General features: G+C 45.9%; 1 protein-coding gene across 3 annotated transcripts in view; it reads right to left on the reverse strand.

Annotated features, from left to right (window-relative positions):
- The window catches only part of LOC311232689 (apoptosis-associated speck-like protein containing a CARD), a 28,936-nt gene extending 11,195 nt beyond the window's left edge, over positions 1-17,741 (reverse strand). Inside the window, exons 1-2 of one of the 3 annotated variants that reach the window (XM_084319559.1) lie at positions 17,589-17,735; positions 11,944-11,965 (exon numbers count right to left, since the gene is read on the reverse strand). The gene's annotated coding sequence lies outside the window, so the exon portion shown is untranslated. Of the gene's footprint in view, positions 1-11,943; positions 11,966-16,791; positions 16,911-17,562 lie in introns of those variants that run through there. The other 2 variants (XM_084319560.1, XM_084319561.1) reach the window with 2 other exon arrangements.
- Positions 17,742-27,002: the final 9,261 nt, after the last annotated feature.

Raw genomic sequence — 27,002 nt, forward strand, 5'->3', positions numbered from 1 at the left:
GCCGGCACCTGTTCCTGATGACATGATAGGTCATCTATCGCAACGTCGTCCTGTGAGAGAGACAGGCATTGTCTGCCCATTCTTCCCAGCGATGGAGGCCGTGACACAGGGACAGGTAATCTCCCTCATTGTTGGCCTTACCCCCGCCTACGTGCCAGTCACGCGGGTGGTGGGTTTGGTCCAGGGGCTAAAGGACGGGGTGCCTCGACTTGATAGCCCGATGGCATCCATACTTTCTCCCGAAATGGTGTGGGAGCCGTTAAGAAATCGGCTAGGCAGTTGGCTAATTGGAGTGACCAGGTGTACATCGCCGCGACTCAGAGCTAGCGCGCTACATGTCGGGGCTGATGGCGGGCGGGTCGGTATTGGATGACCATCAACGATACCTTCACGCCTAGGCGGCTGGAGCCATCCTGCACCTAACCCAGCTGCAGGCGATAGCCGCCAGCGCCATCTTTGGCTAGAGCAGGCGCGAGTGCCGGACCAGAGGAGGATTCCGCTGCTCACGGCCCCCCTCTCCGATGCTGGGCTATTCGGGTTGGCCATGCAACAGATGACGGCAGCCTGCAGGGAGATGGAGGAGGAGCGCTCCGTGCTCCAGCCCCATTTCCCCCGACCCGATGCCACCGGTGATGTCCGGAAGAAGCAACGCCGGCAGAGGACAGCGACCGTTGCCTCCGCCACCACTGCTGGACCTTCGGCGAAGAAGGCCAGGAGTGGAGGGAGTGCCTCGTCTGCTGCAGCCAGCCGCCTCACGCCCGGAGGTAACGGTAGGGATCGTCGTGACCAGGCTCCCCAGAACCGTTCCTCCGGGCCGGCTCCCCGTGGGGGAAAGCAGCGCTCTGCACGCGGCAGGCGCCGCTAGTGACTCCCCTGTTTACCCCTATCCTCTTCCCCCCCCACCAACATATGATTTTGTTATTAAATAAAAAAGTCCCTCCTGGTGAGGGACTGGTTTTTGTTACAAAATGTGTGTTTATTCACTATATATTGGGGATACGATGTATAACCCTCAGCTAGCTGTGGGGTTGTGTGTTTGCTTAGGGCAGGGGTAGGCAACCCTAGGCACGCGTGCCCGCATAGGCACGCGGGGGCATTTTCATTGGCACAGGGGGCAGCATAAAAAAATATATATATATATACTTTTTTTTTTTTTTTTTTACTTTGAAATATTATAGTGAAATATTTTGCACTGTTGTCGCATTTATCTTGTTGAAATCCTCCCACAGGTTCTTTTTTGTAAGTCGACTGTTTTGCACACCCCTATGACAGCTATACAGCTGTTCCCATGGTGCTCAGCTGTCAGCAGTCAGCTGGCCTCCCGCGCGCAGTTCCCAGGTAATCACACAGTGCTGCGGTTGCATTCTGTATGTGCTGTCTTTCATGATGGCAACCCCCGCTAAGAAAGTTAAAGCAAAGGAAATTCAGGCATTCCAGCCCTCGTGGACAGACGACTACGGGTTTGTGTGTCAGAAGGACCGTGCTGTGTGTACTTTATGTTTAGAAAATGTAGTTTGCAGAACGTCAGGTGTGAAACGCCATTTTGAGACGAAGCATCAAAAAAGTTAAGGCAGAATCGATTAAACGTGCCGTGGCCAGGTATGGAAAGCAAGCCAGCACCCTCAAAGTATTCACGACTGCTAAAAACCACGCAACTGAAGCAAGCTATCGCATTGGTCATTGCATTGCGAAATGTGGAAAGCCATTCACTGATGGCGAGTATATCAAGGAGGCTTTTCTCTGTAGCTCAGATGTTTTGTTTGAAGGCTTGCCAAACAAAGAGACAATCAAATCAAGGATAAAAGATATCCCCATGTCAGCTCGAAGTGTCGAGCGACGCATCAACGAAATATCAGAGAACAGCAAACAGCTGGATTAAAAGATGCTCCGGTGTGCATCTTAAAGTGACCAACTACAGCCCCCAGATAACGGAGCTCAGTAAAGCAAAACTGTTTGTCTGCATTGCACCCCCGCCCCAACTCAGATTTAGGGTTGATACAACCATCATAATAATATTGTTAATAATAACAATAACAATAATGATGTAATAATGTAAAAATTATCATAAAAAATACCTGATTATGAGAAAAAATTACGATGCATGGAATATTGTTGATATGGCACAGGCACACTTACTTTACTTTACTTACTTAGGCCTTTTTATTCCTTTCGGAACATAGGCCATTGATGAAAAGTTTCCACCCCCGTCTGTCTTGCGCCATCCTCTCCAGCTGTTTCCACGTCAGCCCCCTTGTCTTGAGTTCCTGCTCAGTGTCTCTTCTCCAGGTGTTTTTGGGTCTTCCTCTGCCTCGCTTGCCTTGTGGGTTCCAGGTTAATGCCTGTTTGGTTATTGCGGTTTTGTGTCTTCGAAGTGTGTGCCCAATCCAGCTCCATTTTCTCCTGGTCAGCTGGACCTCCACTGATTCTTGCTTGGTGCATTCCCACAGCTTGATGTTGGTGATTGTGTTTGGCCAGAAGATCCTGAGGATACGTCTCAGACAATGGTTGATGAAGGTCTGCAGTTTATTGTTGATGTTAGTGGTGGTTTTCCAGGTTTCAGAGCCATATAGCAGAATGGATTTGACATTGGAGTTGAAGATTTTGAGCTTGGTGTTGAGTTTGATGTTTCGGGTTTTCCATATCTTGTTTAACATGTTGAATGTTGCTCTTGCTTTTCCTATTCTTGCCCTTACGTCTTCCTCAGTCCCGCCATCAACAGCTATAACACTACCCAAGTATGTGAATTTGTCAACCTCTTCCAGTGTCTGGCCCCCGATGGTTATGGGGTTTGTGCTTTTATTATTGACTCTGATTACTTGAGTTTTTTGTCCATTTATTTTGAGCCCAAGTCCAGCTGCAGTTGTTTCTAGCAGCTGGGTTTTGTCTTGCATCTGTTGATGGTTGTGTGAGAGTAGTGCAATGTCATCCGCAAAGTCCAGGGCCCTCATGCATCAATGTGGACGTAGAACTTGACCTACTTCCACACGTAAGCACGGAATGTAGAACTAGCGCACGCACAGGGAAGTCGGCATTCATCACACGTGCGTACGCAGGCTCTATGGTCCTCCGTGTTGATGAATACCACTTTGTTCTACCGTCAATGCTCGTGCATGATTATCCATATATGGTCATGAAAATGAGGAAACACCCCCCATGGGATGTGAAATAATGGACGGACCCGAGCGGAACCCTGAGAAACTCCACGAAGATTGTTCACTGCTGTCGAACCAAGAAGACACTATCGCGTATTGTGGGATTAATAAAAGGCGGATTTGTAAACGGTGATGTCAGATATCAACGGCTCCCTAAGACCATTGCTGCAATTCTGCCTGGACAGCTCAAAATACTAATAAAGACCGTTCGTTGACCACTGTTTGGCGTTGGTTGTGTGTCATTATAACCGTGCTTGTAATATGAATGCCTTTATTAGTTGTGTTCGATTGGCTATATGATTTTTAGATGCATCTATTTTGTTGTCGGCTAATAAAGACCGCGCTGGAATATGACTGCCTTTTCCCGTGTTGTTTGATTAATACCCCAGGGATTAAAGTTCTCCTCAATTTTATTCCAAATCGCGATGGATCTCCCGTCAATTTTCTACCTGCTGCATATGATTTCTAGAGGCATACTACAATCTATTTTGAGTATTGGGTAGCCTATATAAACAATATAATACGAGAGCATATACAAGAACAATGAATCTCACTGCATGTATGATAGCCTGCCTTTCAATACATGAACTTGAATCCCATCATATACATAGTCTGTCCACTATAGTGACATTGCAATGCGTTTTCTATTCTTTCTTATACAGTAAAAAGGGGGAAGAACACTATATTAATATGACTTGTATTCTGCTTACAGCTTCGAAGTTCCACTTGTTTCGTTTAACGTAAAGCCTTTTAAATATAATCAAAACGTCCCCGTGTTTCTGCGGTCTGCGCAGAATAATAACGAGTTGAGCTTTATGATTTATGATGAATTGAAAATGGGGGACCCTGATGTAAACAAGACGAAAGTTGGTCTGCATCCCCAATTAACAATTGTATGTACTGAGCTGTACTGTACTGTACCCATTCTGCAATCTGTTAATAAACTTTTCAATCAATCAATCAATCAAGCTACGCGGAGCGCAGTCAGTCAGTAGCCTACACCCCGTATATTCCGATAACGCTATATAAACCATGCTGCATTCATTCTGAGAGAAAGATCTATTATTCCAAATGCTATTTATAGGGTTTTGACCATAATTACACTACTGTTGCTATTCTACAATGAACTATAATGAACTACGGTTCGTACAGAACATGCCGGTGTTATTATGCACAGAAGCTCATTTCCTTGTTGTAATAATATATTCTACCACTGGGAGCTAGGTACGCCAGGTCTGACCTGTGCGTAGATCTAAGCACGAAGTCAAGTTCAAGTTGAAGTTGATGAATCCCACTCTTTGCTTAGAAATGATCGTACGCACAGGGTAAGCACAGATCTGTGCGTAGAACACGTTGATGCATGAGGGCCCTGGTCTTCGAGGTGCTCCGTTAGACTCCACTGGATGCCAGTCTTTTTATTGGTTGTGGTTTGCCTCATGATCCAGTCGATGCATAGGAGGAAGAGGAAGGGGGAAAGTAGGCAGCCCTGTTTCACGCCGGTGAGCACTTTGAAGTGTTCTTGTGCACATCCGTTATGTAACACTTGGCATTTCATGTCCTGATACATGTTCTTGATTATGCTGATGTATTTTTTAGGGATTCCATAGTGTGCCATGAGTTTCCAAAGCAGCTCGCGGTCTACACTATCGAATGCCTTTTCAAAATCTATGAAATTGACATAGACAGGTGCGTGCCATTCTATGGATTGCTCGATGATGATCCTGAGGGTGGCAATTTGGTCAGTGCACGATCTACCGTTCCTGAAACCGGCTTGGTTTTCTCTCAGTTCATCATCGACCCCTTTTCGCAGTCTGTCCAAGATAATGCGGTTGAAAACTTTGCCTGGTGTTGAGAGCAACATAATCCCACGATAGTTGTTGCAGTTCTTAAGGTCTCCTTTCTTGGGTATAATAGCAATGAGCCCGTCCTTCCAGTCTGTTGGTACATTTCCTTCTTTCTCCCAGATCCTTTTGATCAGCTGGTGTAGCATGGTGGCTGAGGTTTCAACGTCTGCCTTTAAAGCAGGGCTGTACGTTAACTTTTTTTGCACATAGCACTGGTGCTACAGAGGTTGATAGTTTTGTAGCACAGGCCAAAATCTTGTAGCACAAGTATAAAACGTGTTATATTTGTAACAGTCACAAATGTGCCTATTGTATTTGTGTTATTTAGTTGCAGTGCCATGTTTGGCTGTCATTTAGTATATCGCCATGTGTTATTATTACTATGATACTCTCATATGCTATTTTCAATTAATATCATAAACAACATAAGGAATATTAGCATAATTTTGAGTGGACTGAAGGAATGAGTCAGCGTTAATAGTTTTAAATGCAAATAATTTATTGAAACATAGAAGTGGGGTCGGTTGGGACACACACACACACAATGGGGGACCCTGATGTAAACAAGACAAACGTCTTTCTCTGGTCTGCATCCCCTTAACAATTGTGTGTATTGAGCCGTACTGTACCCATTCTGCAATCTGTTAAATAAAGTTTTCATTCATTCATTCACACACACTGTTTCAACTCACCACCCCCGCATCATATTGTAGTCTAGTCTGTCTTCAAACTTCCACTCCTCTCGAAACTTGTTTATATTTGAATATCATCATTATCTGTCCATCCTCAGTTTACTATAATATACTCCTGTCCTGAGTCCTGACTAGTGACTTCATCGTCTTTCCAAACGCACGCACGAACACACACACACAGGGAAGGGGAGAGAGTGCCCCCCCATTTCCCTTTCCACACTGTGTCTGCTGGCTCTGCGCCTCTGATCAGGATTAGCTTGTTAGCTTGCTAACGTTGTAGTGATTGTAATGGTACATAAACGTTAATTTCGGGCGATGTGCGCATAAAGGAATGGCGACGGTGCAAAACATGTAGATGCATTTGACCCGTTGCGAGAAAGAAAAAACACCACAGACTTATTTCGGGACGTGTAGGCGCACTGCTGTGTTAACGCAGCAGTGCGCACCAACCGACCAACGCGCTGCTCCTTGCAGAAGCACGGATAGGGCGGATACGACTCGTTGAGTTGTCACAAGAGTTTTTTCAAAATAAGAGTATCATATGCACCTGAACGTTGCTAGCTTTCGGAGCCTAGCTGGAGCTGCGCGTGGGCAGAAATGAGACCCGCTACAGGATTTTCAAAATAAGAGTATCTATATGAACCGAATCCCTATCGCACCAGTGCTACTGAAGTAAATCCATCCATCGCACAGACAGCTGTTGCTGTAGCACGTGCGATATATATGTCGCACTGTACACCCCTGCTTTAAAGCTTCTGCTGGAATGTCATCTGGCCCTGCTGCCTTGTCACGTCGCAATGCATTGATAGCCTTTTTCACCTCATATCTTGTTGGGGGGGCACAGTTGATCTCCAGCATGTGTGCAGCTGGCGGAATCTCCACCTCTTGGACAGGGGGCTCTCTGTTGAGGAGCTCCCTAAAGTGCTCAGTCCACCTTTGGTGTTGTTCTTCCTTGGTGGTGAGCAGTCGTCCTTGTTTGTCACGGATTTGTGTGTTTGTCTGTCTAAACCTCCCGGTTAGTTTTTTGGTGGCACACTAGTTACAACTATATTTCAAACTGGCACTTCATGTCAAAAAGGTTGCTGACCCCTGGCTTAGGGAGTAGGACAGTTTTCTTGAAAATTCTGTTCTGGTCGCTATACATGTGTGCTTAGCAAGGCCTGTGGCTAGCACTCGGTCGAAAGACTTGTCTTGCCTCATCATGAAGAAGACGGCGTTCTTCTTGCAGTAGTAAGAGTGAACTTTACCTTTTTTATCTGAGGGGGTTGTGTGTATTCTGTTACGTTTGGGAAACATGGCATTGAGTCCACAACTAGGTTAGAGTGTTAGCCTACAGAAGTAATCACATATGTAGCTTGTACCGAGGTCTTTGACCCTCTCTTTAAACGTCTGTTGTTTCTCTTTACTTGGTGAAGTATGAAAACACGGGTGACGTTTTCGCACATGAGCCTAAAGCCTTGTATAAAAACCCGTTTTTTCACAAACGAGTTTATCGTTTGTGGCTGGCGTGTAATGGTTGAGCTTATCCCAGAGGATATACGCTTTTTCATGTAGCATGCTAGATAACTGGTATCATGCGCTCATCGTATCCGGGGTATGGGGTCATGAGGGGGTGAACTGATAAACCCCTCCCCCCCTTTTTACTGATTGGCCAGGGGGTTGGACCTCCTGTTCTTCGGTTTTCCTGTCACGCTGTCGGGTCAGCGAGTCACAGGGTGGGGAGAGGGGGGGGGGAGGGAGTTCCCTGGTCCCACGCCATATTTGGGCAGGTGGGTCACGGAATTTCCCCGGCCATAGAATACGTCACTGGGCGCGTTTCTATTGGTCATGAGACTTCCGTGAGTTCTTTTCAGGCTCCATGTTGTGGACCACTGTCATTGTCAAGATTGAGTTATGCGGTGCGTTGAAAACTGTTGTTTTCTGCTCTGCTCTCTATTGCATATGTGTTGAGCTTTTGGTCACGTGGCTCAATGTTTACATATATCTTTTCAATTGTACTCACGTGGGAGGTCTCTCTGGGGGTTCCCGGTCTCCTCTCTTTTATACAGAGCAGTGTTGACAGGGTTTTTTCCCTCAGACGTGTCATATGGGACCCATATCTGTGTCTTTTGGCCAGCTTCCTGCCGCTCGTCCCAGGCGGCGTTGGAGGGAACGTTATCTGGTTTCTTGTTAGAATTACCATTGATAGGGCGGTTAGGTGCCGTAGCGGAGATTGCGTTCGTCACCAACCCCGGAGCTGTGAGCTGGATTCGCCTGTTCGAAACGCAGTTTTTATAATGAGCAACCAAGGCGTGCCAGCCCATGCGTGGTTCCACACTGTAAGCACCCAGGGCCAGCGCCATGTACACGTCGAGACCCAAAACACATCAATGGTAATTTTTTTCAAACATAGGGGGGTGGTTGATTCCCCGGTGTGTTGGTAGCAGAGTCGACTCTCGGGTTTAGGCCGGGTTTAACCCTGTCTGCCTGCGAGTGTGCCCCCGCACTTTTCATGACGTCTGCCAATCGTGTCAGCCTTCTCTTGGACCTCGACCTCTCTAGGGGGTCGGGTTTTGTGGAGGCTGTGACATGGTGCACAGCATACCGAACGCCCCTTCCGCCGGGGTACTGTTTCACAGTAGACCCCTTAGGCGCCTGTCTAGTCCGCAGTGCTCCGGGCGCAGGTCAAGTTATGCTCTTGGCCTGTTGCCGGGATTGAGGGATCAACCTCTTGGGGGTTGTCTCCCCAGTGCGCCGACTGGCCCCACAGTGTTGTGGGGGTGTAGCCTCTGTGGAGTGCTTCAGGGCGGCGTGCTGTAGGGGGGAAGGGCCTGCTCTTGGATTGGGCCCTGTCCGATACACTGGCGATGTGGGGGGTGGTGTCACTACTAGTGACCGTCTGGTGGGGTCTCGATGCTACAGCATCGTTGGCCTCACCAGGCCCCCTTTCCGGGGGGTCCTGGCCCTCAGGCTGTTCCTGGGGCTGGGTCCTCCTCCGCGCTCCGCTGCTATGGCCTTGCCACAGGGTTGGGTTCTTGACCTTTGACCCCGTGATGTTAGGGGCTGTAACAGGTTTTTTTCCCTTCCCGTTCGTTCCCTAGTGGCATGTGGGATGCGCGCCTGAGTGGTCGCGGGTCCTTCTGTGTGAAGGTAAGTCCCACGATCTGCTCACCCTGTGCGTTGAGGTGCTAACCCCTCTTCACACAGTCGGATCCGATTCCCTCCCGTCCCCCTCTAGGGGGGTCCGGGGGCTGGGGTCCTCCCCAGTTCTGATGGTTGTGGGGGGCCTCAGTGGGTACATTTGTCGAGCTTCCGCTCTGCTCAACTCCTGTGTTCCACTAGAGTGCAGAGCGTAAGCTATACGATAATATAACATACGGTTATCCTATAACCATAGTTATATGAGTATAGCGAGCGCTCTGCACTGACTCACTGAGGACCCTGTGGTCTTCGCCTTCTGTGGTGAAAGACTTGGGAAGGAGCTGTTAGTATGGCTGGCCACGACCCCGAGGCGAAGAGTCTGCGTCGCAAATCCCCTGCCACCAGAGGAGCTGTCGGCCTGTCGGCCGACTGTCCACTGGCGGGGGAACCAGGGCCGGAACCAGGCCATCTCACAGGAGATGGAGGCTCAAAAGCCCCTCGGCGAGGCAAACTCACCACCGGGCGCCGCCCAGGCATATCTGGCTGCCACGACCGCGGAGCCAGAGACGCCCCACGACACACGTAGGAGGCGGCGATGGTGAAGCGCTGGTGAAGGGTGACGTTGCGAGCGTCTAAACCCTCCGAAGGTCTAAACATTATCTCTTTAGTTTTTCTCGTAAAATTGCGAGAGAGAGAAAAACAAAGATACAATGTCAACGTAGCTCCTTTCCAACAACTATTTCGGCACTAAACTCAAAGTGGTGTATACAGTCACTTCTACGGTGGTGAAAATAGGGAAGGAGCTGTTAGTATGGCCACGACCCCGCTTATGTAGAGGAGCGGATGTGGGTGTGGCCAGGCGGATGGGTGTGTACATGTGTAGAAAAATTATTCAGTATTAGATTGATAAAGGGATAGTTCCACTAGAGTGCAGAGCGCTCGCTATACTCATATAACTATAGTTATAGGATAACCGTATGTTATATATGTTATTATTCGAACAAAGGGATTACACATTTCATAATTTTTTCCCCTCAGTTTTTGGTTATTGTTACTGAATGTTATTGTTAAGTGGTCGCACAATTTGAAAGCTAATGATATTGATGTTATTTCAATCAATTTAAACTTGGTCCATTTCATGACTATTTTGTTGGGGCGAGGGGGGGCCCAAAACATTTTGGTCCTCCAAAGGGGGGCCTGACAGAACAGGTTTGAGAACCACTGTCTTAGAGAGAGACCAATGATCTAACCCCCCTGACTGAGCACAACATTTATAGGAAACAGGCACTGGAGGAGATCAGAATGTCGCATCAACATTCTGATTTCCTCCAGTGCCTGTTTCCTATTAATCTAATTTCCTAATTTATGCAAATGACATGTCGTCAGCTTGTGACTGCAACTTGTTCCTGTTTGCGGACGACTCAGCCCTGCTGGTCTCTGACAAGAACAAGTTACAGGTTGAAAAAACCCTCAGCTCAGAACTAGGCAAAATCTGCATATGGCTCGCCGACAACAAACTATCATTACACATGGGCAAAACAGAGTCCATTCTCTTCGGTTCAAATAACAAACTCAACAAGACCGACGGCTTCTCAGTTACAGTGGGTGACAATATTGTCACAAGGAAAGATGAAATTACCTACCTGGGTTCCATCCTAGAGGCTAATCTTTCCTGTGACAAAATGGCAACCAATGTAATAAAAAAAGTCAACCAACAAACTCGATTCTTGTACCGGATCTCCTCTCTGGTAAACAAGAATACCCTGAAGACTCTGGCAGGAGCACTCATTCAAGGGTACTACGACTATGCTTGCACCTCATGGTACCAAAGCACCTCAAAGGCGCTAAAAACAAAATTACAAACATCTCAAAACAAACTGGTCAGACTACTGCTTGACCTGACTCCTAGAACCCACCTCACCCCTGCCCACTTTGACAACCTAGGATGGCTTAGAGTAGACGACAGAGTACAGCAACTTGCAATGGGCCTGGTGTACAAGATACACTACACGACCAAGGTACCCATGTACATGTCAAAATACTTCCCAAAGGTCAGTGAATACCACGATCACAACACCAGAGGGAGCTCCACAAATCATGTTAAACCCAGATTCGGCTCAAACAAGGGACTAAACACGTTTAGCAATTATGCCACATCAATGTGGAACGCCCTACCCACAGCTGTAAAGGAATGTGAATCACTGCCCACTTTCAAAACCACTCTCAAAGAACACCTATGGGAGACTGCAATTCTAAACTGGCCCCTGTAAATGTCCTAACCCAACCCCCTCCAATGTACAGTAAATGACCAAGTATTGTTTTGTAAATATTCCAATGTACAGTTTTGCTTGTACAGTTGTACAGTGTTCCCCACCCACCCCTCCTACCCAACCCCCCCCCCCCCCCAACCACCTCCAATGTACAGCCCCCCCCCCCCCCCCACCTACCCAACCTCCTCCAATGTACTGTTTGTACGTCAAATGTGTATATACTCTCTTTTCTGGACTCTTTTTGTATCACAAACAGTACTGTATTTGCAAATCTGGTACGTCATAAATGTATAGATGTAGCAGTACTGTCTATCTGTATGTCATGTATGTCATATATGTCCTGATGAATAAAAAATGGGGGACCCTGATGTAAACAAGACGAAAGTCTTTCTCTGGTCTGCAACCCCTTAACAATTGTGTGTATTGAGCTGTACTGTATTGTACCCAGCCATTCTGCAATCTGTTAATAAAGTTTTCAATCAATCAATCAACAGCCTGGTGTAAGAATGGTTATTACACAGATATATGGTTGAATACAAAATATAGGCTGGCCAAGGAAATGGGTAGATCAGTGTACTGTTAGTACCTATAGGCTAGACAGGTCAGGCAACACAGAACTCATAAAGAGTCATAATAACATTTAAAATGCGCATAAGGCTAGATCTAAGCTTGTTTTAGAACAAAACACACTATGAAAATCCTTGACAAATACAATATGGCTACACAACAATTAAAAAAAGCCTCCAATCACGGGCTCTCCAACGCGCTCTCTTACGCGCGCTGCGTAAAGTATTATTATAGTGCATCCATTACCACAATAGAGCACTACTAATATTAGAGCAGTTTGAGGGGGAAATATACTTACTTGTTAAAAGTACACGACGCTACTACTACAATCTCCAGATGATGACGCAGACGCACAACTGCAGCGAGTAGATGTTAGTTTCGATTTAAAGTTTCCGGAAAACTTCTTGACAGAAATGGAGAAGTATGCAACTGCAGAGACGCAGAGCGGCGCTCTCAGGACCGGCGGTCTGACGACTCGGGCACATTGAACGCGCATGAATTTCACGCACGGGTTCCTAGCGGGATCGCGCGCCTGGCCAGACAGCAGTGTGCTAGGGAGAGTCCGACTTCTCAGCGCGCTGCAGCGCGGAGACCTGATAGAACTAGCAGCAGCACGAGCTCTCTCTCTCCCTCCCTCTCCCTCCCTCCTCTCTCTCTCTCTCTCTCTCTCTCTCTCTCTCTCTCTCCCCTTCTCTCTCTCTCTCTCTCTCTCTCTCTCTCTCTCTCTCTCTCTCCCCCTCTCTCTCTCTCTCTCTCCCTCTCTCTCTGAGATGCTTCCAGCTGCAGCACATCAGACCGCAGCGCTTACAAGCCCCGCGCTTACAAGCCCCGCACATAGCGACCCCTCGCTTCCATTGGCTGATTTTGGTCACGTGATTTGGGTCCCACCCAATGGCTGAGGTCCCCCGCGCTTAGATACCCCTCGCTTCCATTGGCTGATTTGGGGACCCAATGGCTGAGGTCCTCCGGCCGCTCGCTTCCATTGGCTGATTTGGGTCACGTGATTTGTGCAACCAAAACATTACGTGAAACTAAGTGAAGAAGAACACTAACAGATATAAAGTTTATAAACAAAATGGGCGCATCTTTCAACACCCCTGCGGCGGCGTGTCCTTTGTGTAAGTCTACATATCGCGACCCGATCACATTGAAGTGCGACCATCGGTTCTGCAAGCGCTGTATTGGAGACTTGTGGAGTGACTCCACGACCGGACCGTATTATTGTCCCGAGTGGCAGTGCCACACAGAGTATAAGACGCTTCCCTTTGAGCCAATAGTAACACGGCCGTCCGCATCTGGATCCCTCGCCCTCGCCCCTTGCTGCACCGCAGGTAAGTCAGAGCTTCAATTGGTCATTCAAAACTAAATTAAAAGATAAACATGTTTACCACATGCCCCCCCCAACATCCTCCAATGTACAGTTTCCCCATCCAACCTACCCAACCTCCTCCAATGTACAGTTTCTTCCCCCTCAAATGTATACTCTCTTTTTTAGACCCTTTTTGTATCACAAACAGTACTGTATTTGTAGATCTGGTATGTCATAAATGTATAGATGTAGCGGTACTGTCTATCTGTATGTCATATGATGAATTGAAAATGGGGGACCCTGATGTGAATGAATGAATGAATGAAAACTTTATTTAACAGATTGCAGAATGGGTACAATACAGTACGGCTCAATACATACAATTGTTAAGGGGATGCAGACCTGAGAAAGACGTTTGTCCTGTTTCCATCAGGGTCCCCCATTTTCAATTCATATAGACATTTATGACATACACAACATACATGACATTTATGGCATAGGGACATATAGGTATTTAGTACTGATACATTTGTGACATAAGCGGTATTCAAATATACAGTACTGTTACCCCTAGATCCTGACAGAGTATATACATATGATGGGGAGGGGACTGTACATTAGGAGGGGGTGGGTGGGTGGGAGGGAAATATACATACGGCGGGGAGGGAATATATACATGTTGTGGGGAGGAGACTGTCTATTAGGAGGTGGTGGGGGTTTTGGGCATTTACGGTGGCCAGTTTCGAATTGCAGCCTCCCGTAGGTGCTCTTTAAGAGCGGTTTTGAATGTGGGCAGGGATTCACTTTCCTTTACAGCTTTGGGTAGGGCGTTCCACATTGTTGTGGCATAATTGCGAAACGTGTTTAGTCCCTTGTTTGAGCCGAATCTGGGTTTAACATGATTTGTTGAGCTTCCTCTGGTGTAGTGGTTGTGGTATTCACTGACCTTTGGGAAGTATTTTGACATGTACATGGGCACCCCGGTCGTATAGTGTATCTTGTAGACCAGGCCCATTGCAAGTTGCTGTACTCTGTCGTCTACTCTAAGCCATCCTAGGTAGTCAAAGTGGGCAGGGGTGAGGTGGGTTCTGGGGTTCAGGTAGGGTTGGGCACCGAAAACCGGTTCTAATAGGAACCGGTTCCTAACTTCCGGTTCTGGAACCGGAAGTAACATATTTGAATTTCGATTCTAAATTTCGTTTTTTTTTTTTTTTTTTACTTTAATACCCTAGTTACAGTACAGCAACCAAATTAAACTGTATCAAGTCAACTGAAAATGTGAATAGTATGATTTTCTTTTTGAAATAAAAAAAAAATAAAAAATCTCCTTCGAAATAAGCTGTGACCTGTTTTGACCTGCACCTCAAAGAATCGGAATCGAGAATCGTTTAGAACAGGAATCGATATGGAGAATCGGAATCGGAACCGGAATCGTTCAAATCCAAACGATGCCCAACCCTAGGTTCAGGTCAAGTAGTAGTCTGACCAGTTTGTTTTGTGATGTTTGTAATTTTGTTTTAAGCGCCTTTGAGGTGCTTTGGTACCATGAGGTGCACGCATATTCATAGTACCCTTGAATGAGTGCTCCTGCCAGAGTCTTCAGGGTATTCTTGTTTACCAGAGAGGAGATCCGGTACAAGAATCTAGTTCGTTGGTTGACTTTTTTTATTACATTGGATGCCATTTTGTCACAGGAAAGATTTTCCTCTAGGATGGAACCCAGGTAGCTAATTTCGTCTTTCCTTGTGACAATATTGTCACCCACTGTAACTGAGAAGCCGTCGGTCTTGCTGAGTTTGTTATTTGAACCGAAGAGAATGGACTCTGTTTTGCCCATGTGTAATGATAGTTTGTTATCAGCGAGCCATATGCATATTTGTAAACAAGACGAAAGTCTTTCTCTGGTCTGCATCCCCTTAACAATTGTGTATTGAGCTGTACTGTACTGTACCCATTGATTGATTGATTGATTGAAACGTTTATTAACAGATTGCAGAATGGGTACTGTGGAATAATATAATGATTCATTCCCCAACTATCTCATTTAGACATTCCCCTCCCCCTTCTCCCCAATCCTGTGCCCCCCCCCCCTCTCCCCAATCCTGTATCCCCCCCCTGTGAACTATATGACTCTAAGACTCCTCCCAACAACATTCCAGTTCACAGGGGGGGGGGGGGGGTACAGGATTGGGGAGAGGGGGAGGGGTCACAGGATTTGGGAGAAGGGGGAGGGGAATGTCTAAATGAGATAGTTGAACTCTTCGGTTCAAATAACAAACTCAACAAGACCGACGGCTTCTCAGTTACAGTGGGTGACAATATTGTCACAAGGAAAGATGAAATTACCTACCTGGGTTCCATCCTAGAGGCTAATCTTTCCTGTGACAAAATGGCAACCAATGTAATAAAAAAAGTCAACCAACAAACTCGATTCTTGTACCGGATCTCCTCTCTGGTAAACAAGAATACCCTGAAGACTCTGGCAGGAGCACTCATTCAAGGGTACTACGACTATGCTTGCACCTCATGGTACCAAAGCACCTCAAAGGCGCTAAAAACAAAATTACAAACATCTCAGAACAAACTGGTCAGACTACTGCTTGACCTGACTCCTAGAACCCACCTCACCCCTGCCCACTTTGACAACCTAGGATGGCTTAGAGTAGACGACAGAGTACAGCAACTTGCAATGGGCCTGGTGTACAAGATACACTACACGACCAAGGTACCCATGTACATGTCAAAATACTTCCCAAAGGTCAGTGAATACCACGATCACAACACCAGAGGGAGCTCCACAAATCATGTTAAACCCAGATTCGGCTCAAACAAGGGACTAAACACGTTTAGCAATTATGCCACATCAATGTGGAACGCCCTACCCACAGCTGTAAAGGAATGTGAATCACTGCCCACTTTCAAAACCACTCTCAAAGAACACCTATGGGAGACTGCAATTCTAAACTGGCCCCTGTAAATGTCCTAACCCAACCCCCTCCAATGTACAGTAAATGACCAAGTATGGTTTTGTAAATATTCCAATGTACAGTTTTGCTTGTACAGTTGTACAGTGTTCCCCACCCACCCCTCCTACCCAACCCCCCCCCCCCCCCCAACCACCTCCAATGTACAGCCCCCCCCCCCCCACCCCACCTACCCAACCTCCTCCAATGTACTGTTTGTACGTCAAATGTGTATATACTCTCTTTTCTGGACTCTTTTTGTATCACAAACAGTACTGTATTTGCAAATCTGGTATGTCATAAATGTATAGATGTAGCAGTACTGTCTATCTGTATGTCATGTATGTCATATATGTCCTGATGAATTAAAAATGGGGGACCCTGATGTAAACAAGACGAAAGTCTTTCTCTGGTCTGCAACCCCTTAACAATTGTGTGTATTGAGCTGTACTGTATTGTACCCAGCCATTCTGCAATCTGTTAATAAAGTTTTCAATTAATCAATCAACAGCCTGGTGTAAGAATGGTTATTACACAGATATATGGTTGAATACAAAATATAGGCTGGCCAAGGAAATGGGTAGATCAGTGTACTGTTAGTAGTACCTATAGCTAGACAGGTCAGGCAACACAGAACTCATAAAGAGTCATAATAACATTTAAAATGCGCATACGGCTAGATCTAAGCTTGTTTTAGAACAAAACACACTATGAAAATCCAATTTGGCTACACAACAATTAAAAAAAAGCCTCCAATCACGGGCTCTCCAACGCGCTCTCTTACGCGCGCTGCGTAAAGTATTATTATAGTGCATCCATTACCACAATAGAGCACTACTAATATTAGAGCAGTTTGAGGGGGAAATATACTTACTTGTTAAAAGTACACGACGCTACTACCACAATCTCCAGATGATGACGCAGACGCACAACTGCAGCGAGTAGATAGTAAAGTAAACCAGCCAACAAACACACGGATACGTGTTAAAGGTAGTCTATAGGAAAACTATCCATTGCAAATGACCAAATTGGTCGAAAACTCCACCCACTGCTTCCTCATCGGACTTCTCTCTGTGTCCTGGTGTGTGTGTGTGTGTGTGTGTGTGACTGACAAACTGAATGCGCTAATAAGACTTACAACAACAAATACAAACAACACAATACAACAAATAGCCTATATGACACGAATCGGAATTGAGTTTGGTGTGAAAAGAACAACTTAACCGTTGTACCGTCTTTTACTAGTACTCTGCTATAGTGATCTCCCTTGCCTATATTACTAACTATATGCTAATTAGGCTAGATCTAAGCTTGTTTTAGAACAAAACACACTATGAAAATCCTTGAAAAATACAATATGGCTACACAACAATAAAAAAAGTCTCCAATCAAGGGCTCTCCAACGCGCTCTCTTACGCGCGCTGCGTAAAGTGCCTATTATAGTGCCGCCATTACCACATGGGGGACCCTGATGGAAACAAGACAAACGTCTTTCTCAGGTCTGCATCCCCTTAACAATTGTATGTATTGAGCCGTACTGTATTGTACCCATTCTGCAATCTGTTAAATAAAGTTTTCATTCATTCATTCATTCACAATAAAGCACTACTAATATTAGAGCAGTTTGAGGGGAAAATATACTTACTTGTTAAAAGTACACGACGCTACTACCACAATCTCCAGAGGATGACGCAGACGCACAACTGCAGCGAGTAGATGTTAGTTTCGATTTAAAGTTTCCGGGAAACTTCTTGACTGAAATGCAGAGAGACTCTGTGCGCAATCTGCGCGTGCGGAGGTTGGGAGTAGGTGCGTAAAAGTGCCGATGGCGTACTGTTCTCTCCGCCTTCAGGGGACTAATAGGCGTGACTGAATTCCACACGTTTGGTCGAAAACTCCACCCACTGCTTCCTCATCGGACTTCTCTCTGTGTCCTGGTGTGTGTGTGTGTGTGTGTGTGTGTGTGTGTGTGTGTGTGTGTGTGTGACTGACAAACTGAATGCGCTAATAAGACTTACAACAACAAATACAAACAACACAATACAACAAATAGCCTATATGACACGAATCGGAATTGAGTTTGGTGTGAAAAGAACAACTTAACCGCTGTACCGTCTTTTACTAGTACTCTGCTATAGTGATCTCCCTTGCCTATATTACTAACTATATGCTAATTATGTCTAAACTACTATGCACTCAAGACTGTAGCACCCAAGTTCGAAGAACAATTTTACTGTTAATTTTACTCTGAAAGTCCAGAGTTGCACCCGAATTCCTGCTGACTTGTACACAACTTGTAAGTCGCTTTGGATAAAAGAGTCAAGCTAAATTACTAAAATGTAAATGCTATGTAAAATGTAAAATGTAAATGCCCCCCCCCCCCCACCCACCCAACCACCTCCAATGTACAGTCCCCCCCCCCCCTCCTACCCACCCCCCCCCCCCCCCCCCACTCCTACCCACCCCCACCCCACTCCTACCCACCCCCACCCCAGTACTGTACTGTACCCATTCTGCAATCTGTTAATAAAGTTTTCATTCATTCATTCATTCAGATGTTAGTTTCGATTTAAAGTTTCCGGAAAACTTCTTGACAGAAATGGAGAAGTATGCAACTGCAGAGACGCAGAGCGGCGCTCTCAGGACCGGCGGTCTGACGGCTCGGGCACATTGAACGCGCACGAATTTCACGCACGGGTTCCTAGCGGGATCGCGCGCCTGGCCAGACAGCAGTGTGCTAGGGAGAGTCCGACTTCTTGATTGATTAATTGATTGATTGATTGATTGAAAAGTTTATTAACAGATTGCAGAATGGGTACAGTACAGTACGGCTCAATACACACAATTGTTAAGGGGATGCAGACCAGAGAAAGACTTTCGTCTTGTTTACATCAGGGTCCCCCATTTTCAATTCATCAACATATATGACATATACACGACATACAGATAGACAGTACTGCTACATCTATACATTTATGACATACCAGATTTGCAAATACAGTACTGTTTGTGATACAAAAAGTGTCCAGAAAAAGAGTGATACATTTGACGTAGAAACTGGACATTGGGGGAAGTTGGGTAGGTGGGGTTGGGTGGGGGGGGGGGGGGGTAGGGGGGACACACTGTACACTGTACATTGGAATACTGACAAAGCCATACTTGGTAATTTACTGTACAACTGGGTTAGGACATTTGTAGGGGCCAGTTTCGAATTGCAGTGTTTTTGAAAGTGGGTAGTGATTCACATTCCTTTACAGCTTTGGGTAGGGCGTTCCACATTGATGTGGCATAATTACGAAACGTGTTTAGTCCCTTGTTTGAGCCGAATCTGGGTTTAACATGATTTGTGGAGCTCCCTCTGGTGTTGTGATCGTGGTATTCACTGACCTTTGGGAAGTATTTTGACATGTACATGGGTACCTTGGTCGTGTAGTGTATCTTGTAGACCACCCAATGGCTGAATTGGGTCACGAGACCGCCGCCATCTTAGCGCCAAATGAATATAAATATAGGATTGATTGATTGAAAACTTTATTTAACAGGTTGCAGAATGGGTACAGTACAGTCAAGATATTGTGTGAGCAAAAGTATAGTTAATTTACTCATACAGCTCACAGTGCGACGAAGTGCAATACTCCAATTCAGCCATTGGGTGGGAGGCGCTGCTGAGCGGTCGCTAGACCGCCGGTCTGCGTCTATTTTTTTACCAACGGATTTCCAGTTCCGCGTTCGCGTTCTGCGATCTGATTGGCCACTGACGTTTCTGGTGCGATCTGATTGGACACTGACGTTTCTGGTCATGTGACATGTGCGCCCAATCGCGTGACGCCTGTGTCTTTGCCCATTTCCGCCTCGAACGGCATGCAAACTACCTAACGCCTAGTTTATCACTGGTTAAGCTTAGGCGACTCTTTCGAAGTTGGTTAAGGTTAGAGTTTGGAATCAGGGCTGGTGTTCTATCGCCCTGCTCCAAGACAAACTCTAACCTTAACCAACTTCGAAAGAGTGCCTAAGCTTAACCGGTGAAAGAAACAGGCGTCACACGATTGGCCGCACATGTCACACGACCAGAAACGTCAGTGGCCAATCAGATCGCAGAACGCGCACGCGGAACTGGAAATCCGTTGGTAAAAGTATTGACGCCGCCGGTCTTCGCTCTGAGGCTCTGCAGTTGCATACTATTGGAGAAATGTGGAAGATTGACAATCCAGAGAGACTCTGTGCGCAATCTGCGCGTGCCGATGGACTGGTCTCTCCGCATTCAGGAGACTTATAGAAATTAATATGTGCCATAATAACTGGTGTTATTTGTCTAATAGCCTTCAAAAATATACCACAGTATACAAATCAAATCAAAATTTATTTATAAGGCCCGACAACACACGTTAATGTCCCCATGGGCCGTACAGGTCTTCTTTAAACAAGTCAAGAAGAAAACATAACAATAAGTCAAGAACAGAACAAGAACACCATAAGGTCCAAACATTTTTAGATTAATGCAAATAAATGAAAGAATGCAAGCACTCCCAGACATACCCCACGCGAAGGTAAGGAAAAACTCACTAAAACCTAACAATAGGGAAAAAAGCTCCACAGGCAGTGTGGAGGAGAGAAACCTTAGAAGGGCCATTCAAGGGGGGATCTCCCTTCTTAGATGTTGGTGATAGTAGTGTTGCAGACGGACAGTTGGTAAGCATGCACTCATGTGTGTAGTGAAACACAGATGAGTGCATGCAATAGCAACTGAACATTTTGAAAGATTAAAGATAGAGCTAATAGCGATAGCAACTGAACATTTTGAAAGATTAAAGATAGAGCTGATAGCGGATCTATTTGAGGCACAGGGGCGGCGCAAAGAGGGTCACGTCCTCCCCGTCTTAGTCACGGGACATTCAACACTCCGGTCATTGCTCAGGGACAGCCGGAGACAGGGAGATAGGGGGCGGCGCAGAGAGGGTCGCGAACTCCCCGACATCATCGCGGGACATCCGGCACTCCGGTCACCACTACGAGACCTCCGGAGACAGGGGGGCACGCAGAGGGGGTCGCAACCTCCCGGCCTTCATCACGGGACGTCCGACACTCCGGTCAGCACTCCAGGACGCGTGTACCTGTTCCGCAACAGTAAGTGACTTCCGGGGTAGGCCTGATTGGCCCCGACAGGCACGTGACGCGGCAAACTCAGGACGCGCAACGAGGCTGCTGAGAGCTGTCGCGCGGAAATAGGCTGTCTATTGCCATTCTCTAACACAAACTCTAACCTTAACCAGCTCCTTAACAGCGCCTAAACTTAACCGTTCTAACCTTAACCAACTCCGAAACAATGCCTAACCTTAACCTTAACCTTAACCATGCCTAACCTTAACCATAGAAAGAATATTGCCATTCTCTAAGACAAACTCTAACCTTAACCAGCTCCTTAACAGCGCCTAAACTTAACCGTTCTAACCTTAACCAACTCCGAAACAATGCCTAACCTTAACCTTAACCTTAACCATGCCTAACCTTAACCGGCGAAAGAATACACGTTAAAAAAAAAATTACGTTAAAAAAAAAAGATTTGATGGGATTCGAACTCACCAACAACAGACCGCAGGATCGCAGGACGCGGCTCTGCCAGGTGAGCTATAGCGCCGAATGAGAGTCATGGCGTATTTGGACGGTTACGTAATTCCGTAAGCTCTGCCGCTCGGCTCCGCGGAGCGTGCCGCGCGGCAGAGAAAGTTGCGCGTCACGTGCCTGTCGGGGCCAATCAGGCCTACCCCGGAAGTCACTTACTGTTGCGGAACAGTTACACGCCTCCAGGACAGCAAGTCATAGGGCGACAGGGAGACGGGACAGGCGTTAGACAGCTCATGAGATTGTAGTGGACGGACATTTCATTTCATTTCAAACCTTTATTTATACTCGTGAAAGCACTGAGGTTTCCCTCATTTACAGTGATGACGAGTTAACAAAGGACACAAATATCATAACAGTTAATAATTACAATGAATTACAATTACTACAATGATGGATTAAAAACAATTACATGATTCAGTACATCAGTCAAGTGCAATGCCTTTAAACTCCATGAATGACGGGAATGTTCAAGTCAAGTCAAGTCAAGAGTTTTAATTGTCACGGCATACAGGTATACAATGAAATGCGGGTGGTCTTGCCCGCAACGATGTGCAATACAGTGGTACATATAATAGAATCAAAAGAAGGAAACAACATTGTGCAGTAACAGGTAGCAGGTAACATGGAGTGACATCTCGGTATCTGTACATAGTTATTTACAGAGCATATGGGACATGCTAGTTAGCTTTGGTAGTGCAATACACTGTTCCTGTTATTCTAATTTAAAGTGTCCTTTCCTTTGGCCATAAGTGTGCGTGTGTGCGACATGAGTGTGTGCCCGCTCATGTTAAAGTGTTAAGTGGCTGCTCGTGTGTGAGCGTGCACAGTGTGCGTGTCGTGTGTGTGTTCATGTGTGCTTGTGTGTGGACAGTTCAATGTTCTGAGCACTCAATGTTCATTGTTCATGGCTCTGATGGCCTGGGGGAAGAAGCTGAGCCTAAGCCGCTCTGTCCTAGTAGCTGGGGTTCGCAGGCGTCTGCCTGACCTCAGCAGCTGAAACAGGCTGTTATTGGGGTGGTGAGGGTCTTTCATTATCCTGCAGGCTCTGGATTTGCACCTCTTGTTGTATAGAACCTGCAGGGGGGGTAGTGCAATACCCGTGGTACGCTCGGCTGAGCGCACCACTCTCTGTAGGGCCTTCTTGTCCTGTGCCGTGCTGTTTCCATACCAGGCAGTGATGTTTCCGGTCAGGATGCTCTCTACAGCTCCTGAGTAGAAGGACTGGAGTATCTTTCCCGATACTCTGAACTTCCTTAACTGTCTCAGGTGGTAGAGACGCTGTTTCGCCTTCTTTACTACTGTGTCTATGTGTGTTGACCATGTCAGGTCCTCTGAGATGTGGACCCCCAGGTACCGACATAGCAATAGATACAAGTGGTAAGCATATATGTGAATGGAGTAGATATATGAAGTAAGCGTATTATGTGAATAGAATAGAAGTACTTAACCCAGCAATGAAACCGCGTTGACTGTTAATCTGTTAACAGTCTGTTAATACTGTTAATCAGTTGACGGGACCACGGACAGACGACGGTGAATAACTGATCCAAGGCCTCGGAGGTGCATGTAGAGCAGTCACTACAATCTTGGCCAAGACCCCGAGGCATCCATCACCTTAGTCAGCGCCAGGAGACGGGCACTCAGAGAGATAGGGGGAGGGGGGGGGGGAGAGTTAGAGAGTTCCCATGTTTGTGGTGCTGCAAAAGAGCAGACATGTAGTACCCTGTAGTGCCATGTAGTACCATGTCGTACCCCGTAGTGCCATGTAGTACCCTGTAGTACCCCGTAGTGCCATGTAGTACGCTGTAGTACCCCGTAGTACCCTGTAGTGCCATGTAGTACCCTGTAGTGCCCTGTAGTACCATGTAGTACCCTGTAGTGCCATGTAGTGCCATGTAGTACCACGTAGAGCCATGTAGTACCCTGTAGTGCCATGTAGTACCATGGAGTACTCTGTGGTACCATGTAGTACCCTGTACCCTAACTAAACTAGACAGATTAATCTAAAGGTCAGTCCCCGACCAGGTGAGATCACGGTAGGTTGAAGGAGAGAGAGAAAAGATGAGTCTTAAGCAGGGATTTAAAAGCTTCGACAGAGCAGGCGCCCCTGATGACGGCAGGTAATTTGTTCCACAGGTAGGGAGCGCGGTAGACAAAGGCTCTGTGGCCGGCGGATTTCTTTTTAACCCTAGGGGTCGATAGAAGCCCCGCATTTTGTGAGCGCAGAGCACGAGCGGGCGAGTATCGGGAGATGAGATCGGATAGATAGAGCGGTGCAAGCCCATTTAAAATTTTGTAGGTGAGGAGTAGCACTTTAAAGTCAGAACGGGCTTGGATAGGAAGCCAGTGTAGGGCGGACAAAACTGGTGTGATGTGATCAAATTTTCTAGTTCTAGTTAGTATCCGTGCAGCCGCATTTTGCACGAGTTGAAGATTTTTGATGCTTGAATTAGGTAGGCCTGAAAAAAGTGCATTACAGTAGTCCAGACGTGATGAGACAAAAGCATGAATCAGGGTTTCAGCATCAGCCAGAGTTAAAATGGGGCGTATTTTTGCGATATTACGAAGATGGAAGAATGCAATTTTGGTGACATTTTTTATATGTGCATTAAATGAGAGGGAGGAATCAAAAATGACTCAGAGGTTTTTTATGGTGGAGCTCTGGGATACATGACAGGTATCAAAGTTGAGGGAGATGTCCTGAAACAGGCCTCTGTGGTTTGGGGGGCCAACAATTAACTCAGTTTTATCTGCATTAAGGAGTAGAAAGTTTTGCGACATCCATTTTTTTTTTTTTTTTTTTTTATATATCTTTCTTCCCCTCCTTTTTCCCGATTTTTCTCCCATCCCACCCTTCCTGGTTGTTGCGTACTTTCCCCTACTGTTGATCCGGGAGACCGGAGACTGTCACATGCTTTCCTCCGACGCATGTGCAGCCTGGGGCAGGCCAACCTGGCCGCGCAGGTTCTCACCGGGGAGAGTGTAGCGTGTGGGAGGCCACACTATCTCTCCTCAGTTCCAACCCTCGCTGAGCAGGCGCCCCGACCGAACTGTAGGGGTCGCTGTCCACAACGCCCAGGACCCACCCTTCAGCTTTCCCACCCCCTGATACAGCCAATTGTATCAGTGTGAGAGGACAGCCAAGCTGATAGCAACGCCGGGAGCTGGATTCGAACAGACATCCATTTTTTGACGGCAAGCAAGCAGGCCTCAAGGTTTTGTAGTTGGGAGGAATCATTTGGCTTAATAGGTATATATAATTGGGTGTCATCAGCGTAAAAATGAAAGTTTATGCCAAATTTGCGTATGATATCGCCGAGGGGTAGCATGTAAATCGAAAATAGCAAAGGGCCCAGGACAGAGCCTTGTGGGACACCACATTGCACTGGGAGGGTCTCAGATGTTAAATCATTATAGACCACGCAGTGTGTTCTATCAGTTAAATAGGATTTAAACCAAGCTAGTGCGAGACCCCGAATGCCAACATGATTCTCAAGCCGACCTAGAAGAATCGAGTGATCGATAGTGTCAAAGTCTATTGGATCATGTGCAGCAGCACCCTCACAGCCGTAGATACAAACAACCACTTAATGCTAAGGCTCTCATGATGTCTCATCCACATTCATTTATCTTCTCCCCTCTCTCTCTCCCATGAGCTCAATGTAACGCAGTGGTCTATCCTCCCACAAACAGCTCATCGAACTGTAATTAATACAACACAATTAAGCGTTCAGCACCCACGGTTGACATTTCACGGAGGACAAGTTCAAACTAATTTGTTCAAAATGCATTCATGGAAGACAATTTTGGGATATGCGCGAGCGAGATTATGTGCAAAATTAATGTTAGCATTGCTTTATTTGTTGTTGGTGAAATGCCCCTTCAATATTTAGGCTGCATTGATTTGGGCTAATTTGATGTAGGATTCAGGAAAGCATCTATATTAATGACCAAGAACATAGCTGTTGACTATATATCATGCATGACCTAAACTATATAAGAAGATTAAATGCATTTATTAAGGAATGCCAATACTCTGGCATGCATGGGTTGGGATTGGGAAGCAATAGTTTACAAATAAAGATACAGTACATGTCAAGTTAGTAGCTTACACTTACTGGGAAATGTTAATCAAAACGGCATTCATCCCATTCACCTTATTTTTTTTCTTTTTACTTTGAAATCTCAAACTAATTATGATTTGTGACACACTCTTCTCATTTCCCCAAAACAAACAGGGCCATCATATTATACTTTATCTTTTCTTTTAAAGGTCCCATATTGTAAAAAATTGCCTTTTCCAGTGTTTTGCATTGTTTTCAAGCAATCTTCAGCCTATTCCTTTTTTCGGTCATTGAGTTTGGATTTGGTGTGTGAGCTTACTTTGAATATGTACATTTGTGATTATTTATTATTATTATTTTTTCTTTTCTTTTGAAAGTCCACACAAGTGTGTTTTTGATTGATCTGTAAACAAAGACTGAAAATAAACTATCCATCATCAAAACTATATTCATCATCATCATGTGGGGGCGACAGTGGGTCGGGACTGGAGAGCAGTCGTCTGGCAATCCGGAGGTTCCCGGTTCGATTCCCGCTCCTCCCGGGCAGCATGTCGATGTGTCCTTGAGTTGAGCAAGACATTTAACCCCTAATTGCTCCCGATGAGCAGGTTGGCACCTTGCATGGTTGCCTCCGCCGTCAGTGTGTTAATGAATGGGTAAATGTGAGGAACAAATTGTAAAGCGCTTTGGATAAAAGCGCTATATAAAAAAGCAGCCATTTACCATTTAAAAAGCAGCTATGTGGGTTAACTTGTACCAACAACACTGACAAAATGTGAAATCTGTACCACGTCCCGTTTCTGCAGTTCAGCTGAGACAGAAACGCCCCCTACTGAAACAAGCCATTCTGAATAGGGAGGTATAGTCTGACGTCACTGGTTGTTCCACCCGTATATAGGGATTTATCATTGGGAAAATGCATTATCGGCTATTGTAACAATTCTGCTGCATGGAAATTGAAAAGCTTTCCATTTTTGCACAAAATGAGTTCCCTTCTATCACTAACATTATTGTTTAAAAAGATTTGGTTGAAATAAAATTTCGCGATATTTTTGTATGATTAATTGGGAATATTTTCATGTTGAGCTATAGATTGTGGATGAATAAGCACAGAAAGGTACACCATGCCAATGTTAATGCTTTATTTGTTTTAAACGAGGCGACGGCCAGGTATCATAAAAACAAGCAATAAGCATACCCAAACATTGAAACATATATGCCTAAAAATATACAATACAAAAAAACTGCTAGAGGTAAATGCATGAGAAAACATGATGACAACATTTTACATAATTAAAGGTGCTATATAGATAACATTGTATTTAGCCCTAACCACTGGCCAGTATGGCTACTACCATAGTGTATTTATACTTGAATCATTGTACATAATAATACTGTA

The sequence above is a fragment of the Notolepis coatsorum genome (assembly GCF_963971535.1).
Source record: "Notolepis coatsorum genome assembly, chromosome: 7".
In the NCBI taxonomy this organism is placed as follows: Eukaryota; Metazoa; Chordata; class Actinopteri; order Aulopiformes; family Paralepididae; genus Notolepis; species Notolepis coatsorum.